Consider the following 6,834-nt stretch of genomic DNA (forward strand, 5'->3'; position numbering starts at 1 on the left):
GCTGGCTGAACACCGTTCCGCTGAACGGCCGGACCGTGGGTGTCATCCACCCACCACTTGTCAGCGGCCGGACACCCGGGTTGTTCCCCGCTTTCGGTTATTGTGAAGATTAATACTGATGGCCTGTTCTCAGCTTCTTTGTGTATCGTCTCGGAGGAGGATGGCTGGAGGGAATTCTATGCTTGCTTTCTGAGCCGCAACAGGCTCCTTCTTCAAAAATGCATTTGCTTTGGACTGTGGGCCACTCAGCCCCAGGCAGGGATGGCATGCATCCACTCACCACTCATGCCATCTCTGAAGCCTCGAGCTGAGCTCTGGGCACTGCTGTGTGCTTTCAGGGTGGCAGGTGCCAGCTGAGGGCATGGTGACCACGCGGGGGGCGGGTGTGGGTGCGTCAAGGGATGAGTGGCCGTTTGGCCCGTGGTAATGGGCATCACAGCCGCCAAAACTGTGAATTCGTCCACATAAACCATGTGAGTCTCAGAGGGAGTTTAGGGCTGTGAGGCTCCCACGTGAGTCCATGTGATGGACACACATCTTGACACCTTGTCCAAACCCAGGGAACACACCACACCCAGAGGTGTGTTCTTGGTGGGCCGCACGGTGGGCTCCGGGCGGTGGTCGGTGTCAGCTTGCCCCTGTAACGAGCGCATTGTCGGAGGCTGTGGGTGGGGGGTGGCTGCACTCAAGGAGGGGCCTGTGGGAATTCTCCAGACCTTCGCCCCAGTGTTGCCGGGAACACACAGCTGTGCTAAAGACAATCCACCTTCACCAGTGCGCCTCTTCCTGGGGGTCGCGAAGTCACTAAGACTGGGCAGAGCTGACCTCAAGGCTGCACGGACCCGGGGCGCCCTCCGCCGTGAGTGGCAGGGGCTGTGGCAGGCACCCGCTCCAGCGCCCCCAACCCCAACCCCAGGTGCTGAGACGAGCCGGAGTTGCAGCGGTTTCTCTTTCATGCTTTTGGGAATCTAATCCAACCAGCTCTTTCCAAACGAGTGCTTACCACTTCATGGGCTGGACGACACACACACACAGATTGATTTTCATTTTAGAATCACAAAATGCAGCATAAATAAGCAGTCCTGGCCCAGAGGGCCCTTCCTGTCCTGCTCCAGCCACAGGCCTCTGGAGAAGTCACATCCTCCCGGCTCCAGGGTGTGGCGGGCGGAGGAGGGGGCAGGAGGTGGTGGCGGGGGGGGGGGGGGGGGGGGCAGTCCCTCTGTCCCTCCGCAGCTCAGCCCATAGGCTCCAGGGATCAAGCCTGAGAGGGAGGTGGCTCTTGGGCTTTTGGATGTCATTCCTTTAAACGGTGGGGCGGCCAAGTGGGAAGAGGGGTTGGGACACCTGTGCCTCCTGAGTCAGACCCAACAAACCATCAGAGGCAGCATTCCGGAATGTCTGGGGGCATTCCGGAGCCCTCTGCGCTTTGCCCCATGAACCCAGCGGGCCCTGGAGCTGGGACTCGTGCGTGGAGGGTGGAGGCGGGCATAACTCCCCAAAGCCTGGGTGGGACTGGGCCCTGGGTGGGCAATGGACACCTGCTCCCACCTCCTGAGTCCTCCACCAGCCTAGCCCCGTGGGCAGCTGTCCACGGCCACCCACCCCGAGACAGCAGGTCCTTGGGGCACCCTTCCACCCCAGGGAGGGAGGCCTGGGCCTCAAGCGGAGCTGCCTCCATCCTCTCCCAGGGATCTGGTGACCGCCTGGCCTGCGGCCTGAGCTCGGCATTTCCGGCCATTGTCCAGAGCCGGGTTGGCTCCGGAAGCTGCGATCCCCAGGCGGGCCTGGCAGTGCTGGGGAGGGGGCCGGCGGGGGAGGGGTTGGGGACATACATCCTGTCTGAGAGTCCGGCTGGCGTCATCTGGGCCAGGACGGTGGCTGGGGCAGAGGAACCAGGACTCTAGTGGGGTGCCTCTCGCACCTAGGTGCCTGCCGGGCCCGGGGAAGGGTCTGCCCCACGCCCCCTCCCTCCCCAGGAAAGGGCGCAGGGTCCCCTTCACGGCTAGTGGAGAGGCATTGCTACCCCAGCGCAGGGGGTCGGTGGGGACTCAGAGGGTCAGGATGCCCAGAGCACTGCTCACCTGGGCCCCTGGGCCCCTGGACCCTGTGTCCTAACCGCAGTTCTGCCATGCCAGGCGGCCTCCGGGGGCCTCAGCACGCTCCTGGGGCAGTGGGGCCAAGCAGGAAACCTGCTTTAGCTGAGGAGTCCTGAGTGATCATTGCCATGGAGAACACTGGGGCTTGGAGAAGACCTTGGACCCCCGGGGGTGGGTGCTGAACATGCGCCCCCAGATCAGACCCCAGCACTGCTTTGCTCCCCAAGCTGGTGGGAGCCCTGCCTTCCTGATTCTGGTCCTGTGTCCCCGAACTGGGGGCCAGGGCAGCAAGAATGGGGCCAGGCTGGGCCTGCAGGAGCTTCCCAGGCACCGAGGTGACTGCTGGGGACCCCCTGTGACTCCCAGGGGCTCCAGTGGCTGAGTCCAGCCCACCCGCAGAGCACAGGCCCCCGTGGAGTCTGACGTTGACTCCCAGCTAGCGGGCGGCCAGGAGGGAATGGCCCGCAGGCCCATCAGCTGAGGAACAGATAACACATGTCCATCCATACAATGGAACGTCATGCAGCCATAGAAAGGCACGAAGCGCCAACTCCGGGGGCAACATGCGTGAACCTCAAACACTGCTGAGTGCAGGAAGCCACGCACACGAGCCCCCGCGTCGTAGGACTGCAGCTGTAGGAAACGTCCAGGCAAATCCAGAGGGACGGGAAGCAGACGGGCGGTTGTGCAGGGCCTGGAGGCGGGGGGCATATGGTCGGGGAATAGACGGCAGGAGGAGGCAGGCTGCTTTAGGGTGCTGAAAATATTCTAAAATCGAAGGTGGTGATGGTCACTCTGCTCGGCATCTGTGGAATTGCACACTTGGAGTGGCTGGCTTATGGGGCATGCGAATTACATCTCACTACAGCTGTTCTCTTTCAGAATTTTTTCTGAAAGAGATGGGAATACCAGACCACCTGACCTGCCTCTTGAGAAACCTATATGCAGGTCAAGAAGCAACAGTTAGAACTGGACATGGAACAACAGACTGGTTCCAAATAGGAAAAGGAGCATGTCAAGGCTGTATATTGTCACCCTGTTTATTTAACTTATATGCAGAGTACATTATGAGAAACGCTGGGCTGAAAGAAGCACAAGCTGGAATCAAGATCGCCGAGAGAAATATCAATAACCTCAGATAAGCAGATGACACCACCCTTATGGCAGAAAGGGAAGAGGAACTAAAAAGCCTCTTGATGAATGTGAAAGAGGCGAGTGAAAAAGTTGGCTTAAAGCTCAACATTCAGAAAACTAAGTCATGGGGAATAGATGGGGAAACAGTGTCAGACTTATTTTGGGGGGCTCCAAAATCACTGCAGATGGTGATTGCAGCCAGGAAATTAAAAGACGCTTACTCCTTGGAAGGAAAGCTATGACTAACCTAGATAGCATATTCAAAAGCAGAGACATTACTTTGCCAAAAAAGGTCCGTCTAGTCAAGGCTATGGTTTTTCCAGTGGTCATGTATGGACGTGAGAGTTGGACTGTGAAGAAATCTGAGCGCCGAAGAATTGATGCTTTTGAACTGTGGTGTTGGAGAAGACTCTTGAGAGTCCCTTGGACTGCAAGGAGGTCCAACCAGTCCATCCTAAAGGAGATCAGCCCTGGGTGTTCTTTGGAAGGACTGATGCTGAAGCTGAAACTCCAATACTTTGGCCACCTCATGCGAACAGTTGACACTGGAAAAGAGTCTGATGCTGGGAGGGATTGGGGGCAGAAGGAGAAGGGGACGACAGAGGATGAGATGGCTGGATGGCATCACTGACTTGATGGACATGGGTTTGGGTGGACTCCGGGAACTGGTGATGGACAGGGAGGCCTGGCATGCTGCGATTCATGGGGTTGCAAAGAGTCGGACACGACTGAGCAACTGAACTGAACTGAATAGCTATTCTGTTATAAAAAGAAACCACTGGCTGGCCCTTGGTTCTTGCTGAGCCCCGGCCCGGCCTGGAGCTCTGGCTAAGGCCACACGGCTCTCAGGACAGAGCCTGCTTGCTTGGAGTAGAGTTACCTGCCATGGGCAGGGGCCAGGGGAGCTGCTCTCATCCCCTGGGCCTGGTGAGGTGCTTTGTCCACGCACCCGTGGGCCTCTCCAGCCACCTGCAGCCCCATTGGGACGGCTGAGCTGCCCCACTCCCACGTCCCACGGTCCCCGGGCCAGACCCTGCTCCTCTCCAGGCCTCAGGTTACCCAGATGGTCCCTAAGACCCCAGGAGCCCTGCACCCAGAGACCGAAGCGGGCTGTACGTCCCCTCCCCCAGCACGGGGCATCTTCTCACCAGGAAAGAACCGAGACTAAATTTACGCCTGGGCCCGTGCACTGCAGGGGAGAGGTCAGGCGGCCCCCACCCAGCCCCTGACGCAGTTCCCCTTCCCCTCTGGAGGGGGTTTCTATTGTTCTCGGGGCCTGGCCCCCAATCTCCCCTGCACACTCACTTCCTGTTTCCTGGCCGAGAGGAAACAGAGATTTCTGGCCTGCCCGGGTAGCAGAGCTGGCCCCCCCACCCCTCAGCCTTCTCTGTGAAGCTAGTGGTGAAGGATCTGCCTGCTAATTGCAAGAGATGTGCATTTTTAGGGATATTAAACCCAAATGCTCACAGGCAGCTTGGGGCCGAACAGCATGGACCGTGGAGGCTGGAGGGACCTCAGGGCTGCCCATGGGGGTCTGCACGTGGGGGGCACAGGCCCCTTTGAGAACCCAGTGGACGCTGTGGGCTGCTGCACCCCTCCCCCGGAAAGGGCTCAGGCACAACTGTCCACCGTGACAGCGTTTCGAGGTCCCCAGATTCCCCCCGGAGGGCTCCCCAGGCCCTGCTCTGACAAGTGGGGAAAGTGAGGTAAGGCAGCTTCTGGCCTCTAATGTCCCAGACCTTCCCGGAGCCTGTGGCTGCCCTGTGGAAACGGCAAACTCTCCCGGTGACACGGTCTCCCTGGGGAGGGGAATCCCGCCTCCCCCAGCCCCTCTGCCCCAGACAGCTGGGATGACATTGCGCCCGAGGCCTGCCCCGTGTGGAGGCCTGGGGAGGGCTGAAGCTCCTGGTTCAAGGTCAATCTTGCCGGTTGACGGTCTTCGCCATCCTGAGGGGCCCTTACTCCTGCACAGATGGGGTCAGCCCTGCAGGGTGGGCGAGACAGCCCACCAGAGCCATGTGTCCTCGGCGCGGCCCCGACAGGCCCAGGGTTCTGCTCACCGCTCTGCTCCCTGAAGGCCTCGGAGAGCCTGGCGCCCAGCGCTCCCGGAGAGGGCCGGGCAGGGAGGGGACGGCACGGCCCAGACCCAGGTGCTGAGCTGTAACCCACCTCCACTGACCTGCCCCCCCACCCCCAGCACACACATCGGTTCTCTGGAACTTCCCTTTCTGTTGTCCTGGGAGATAAAGTGTTTTTCCCCCAGGTTAACAGCCGCTCTATCCATCAGGCTTGGCAAACTGCAGCCTGATTGTGAGTGGGGCTTCTGTCCAGGGCTCCAGGCAGGGCGCTCAAGCCCCCTTTCCTCAACCCCTAATGGTGGGGGTAGGGAGCCCTGTGGGGCTGGGGCAGCCTGGGCTCCAGGCAGAGCTGGGCCCTGGGACGTGTCTGGGCCGTGGGCTGAGGGCCGAGGACCTGCGGGTTAGGGCCCAGCCGCAGCGCCAGGTGGGGGTCAGGCTCTATCCCAGGATCCCCCTGCTCAGTGAGCCTCCTGCAGGGGTCAGCCGCGACCACCACTGCCCAGCTTCCAGGTGGGATCCAGAGCCCACCCCCTGGCCACAGTCAGCACCGTGACCCCCACCTGGCCAACAGCTCTAGAGACAAGCATTTCCTGGTGGCCCCTGGGAGCTTGGAACGTGCCGCACACCCACCCTAGGGGACCCCCACGCTCACTGCCCGAGTGGTCTCTCCTCTCTCCACTGCCCAGACCATTGCCGCCTGCACTTCACAGACTGCTCAGCAAAGCAGAGGCCTGGACCCCAGCTCCCTTGGAGCTGCCCTGCCTGCTCCCCGGGTGCCCCCTGCCCAGCTCTCACCCCACTCCCCTATGATATGAGTCCTTCCCCAGGGAGGAAATCTGTTGTTCAAAAAACGAGACTGCCTTCACCTTCCTATATTAAAGAAATAACAGCACAGAGATACTCCTGCACCTTCATCAGAATGGCTAAGACATAACAGGGAACAGCACCAACTGCTGACGAGGCTGTGGGGAGGCTGGGGCGCTCCCGCACGGCGGGTGGGGGTGGCCTGGAGACATGTCAGGCAGGGGTTGCTTTCATGCCTGTCCTGCAACCAGGGACTGCCCAAGGAAGTATGGTGACCAGGACAGGGCACAGTCCCTGGGGACCCACCAGGAACCGAGGTCGGGGTTGGGGGGCAGGACATGAGCAGCAGAAAGGCCGTGATGGCTGTGTGAGGAGTCCCCAGTGAGGAAGACCACGGAGCAGCAAGGAGAAGGGACCAAGCGTGCCCCGAGGGTCTCCCGCTGCCCAGGCAGCCCTGGGCTCTGCGTTCAGAGCTTCTCTTTCGTGCCGGCCGAGCCTAGGGGATCACCTCCCCTTGGCAAACTGCAGCTGCATCAGCTCAAGGGTTAGACGTGAGCACTGCACACAGTGCCAGGCAGTGGGCACATCTAAGAGGTGTGAAGCAGGAGTCATTGGGGGCCTGGGTGGAGCTGAAGACCCCCAGCTGCCGGACAGACCCCCGATCTCCCCGTGGGACCTCCCGTTCCCTCTGGGACTCAATCCAACTCTGTACACAACTCCCT

The sequence above is a fragment of the Bubalus bubalis genome, chromosome 12 (genome assembly GCF_019923935.1).
Source record: "Bubalus bubalis isolate 160015118507 breed Murrah chromosome 12, NDDB_SH_1, whole genome shotgun sequence".
Classification (NCBI taxonomy): domain Eukaryota; kingdom Metazoa; phylum Chordata; class Mammalia; order Artiodactyla; family Bovidae; genus Bubalus; species Bubalus bubalis.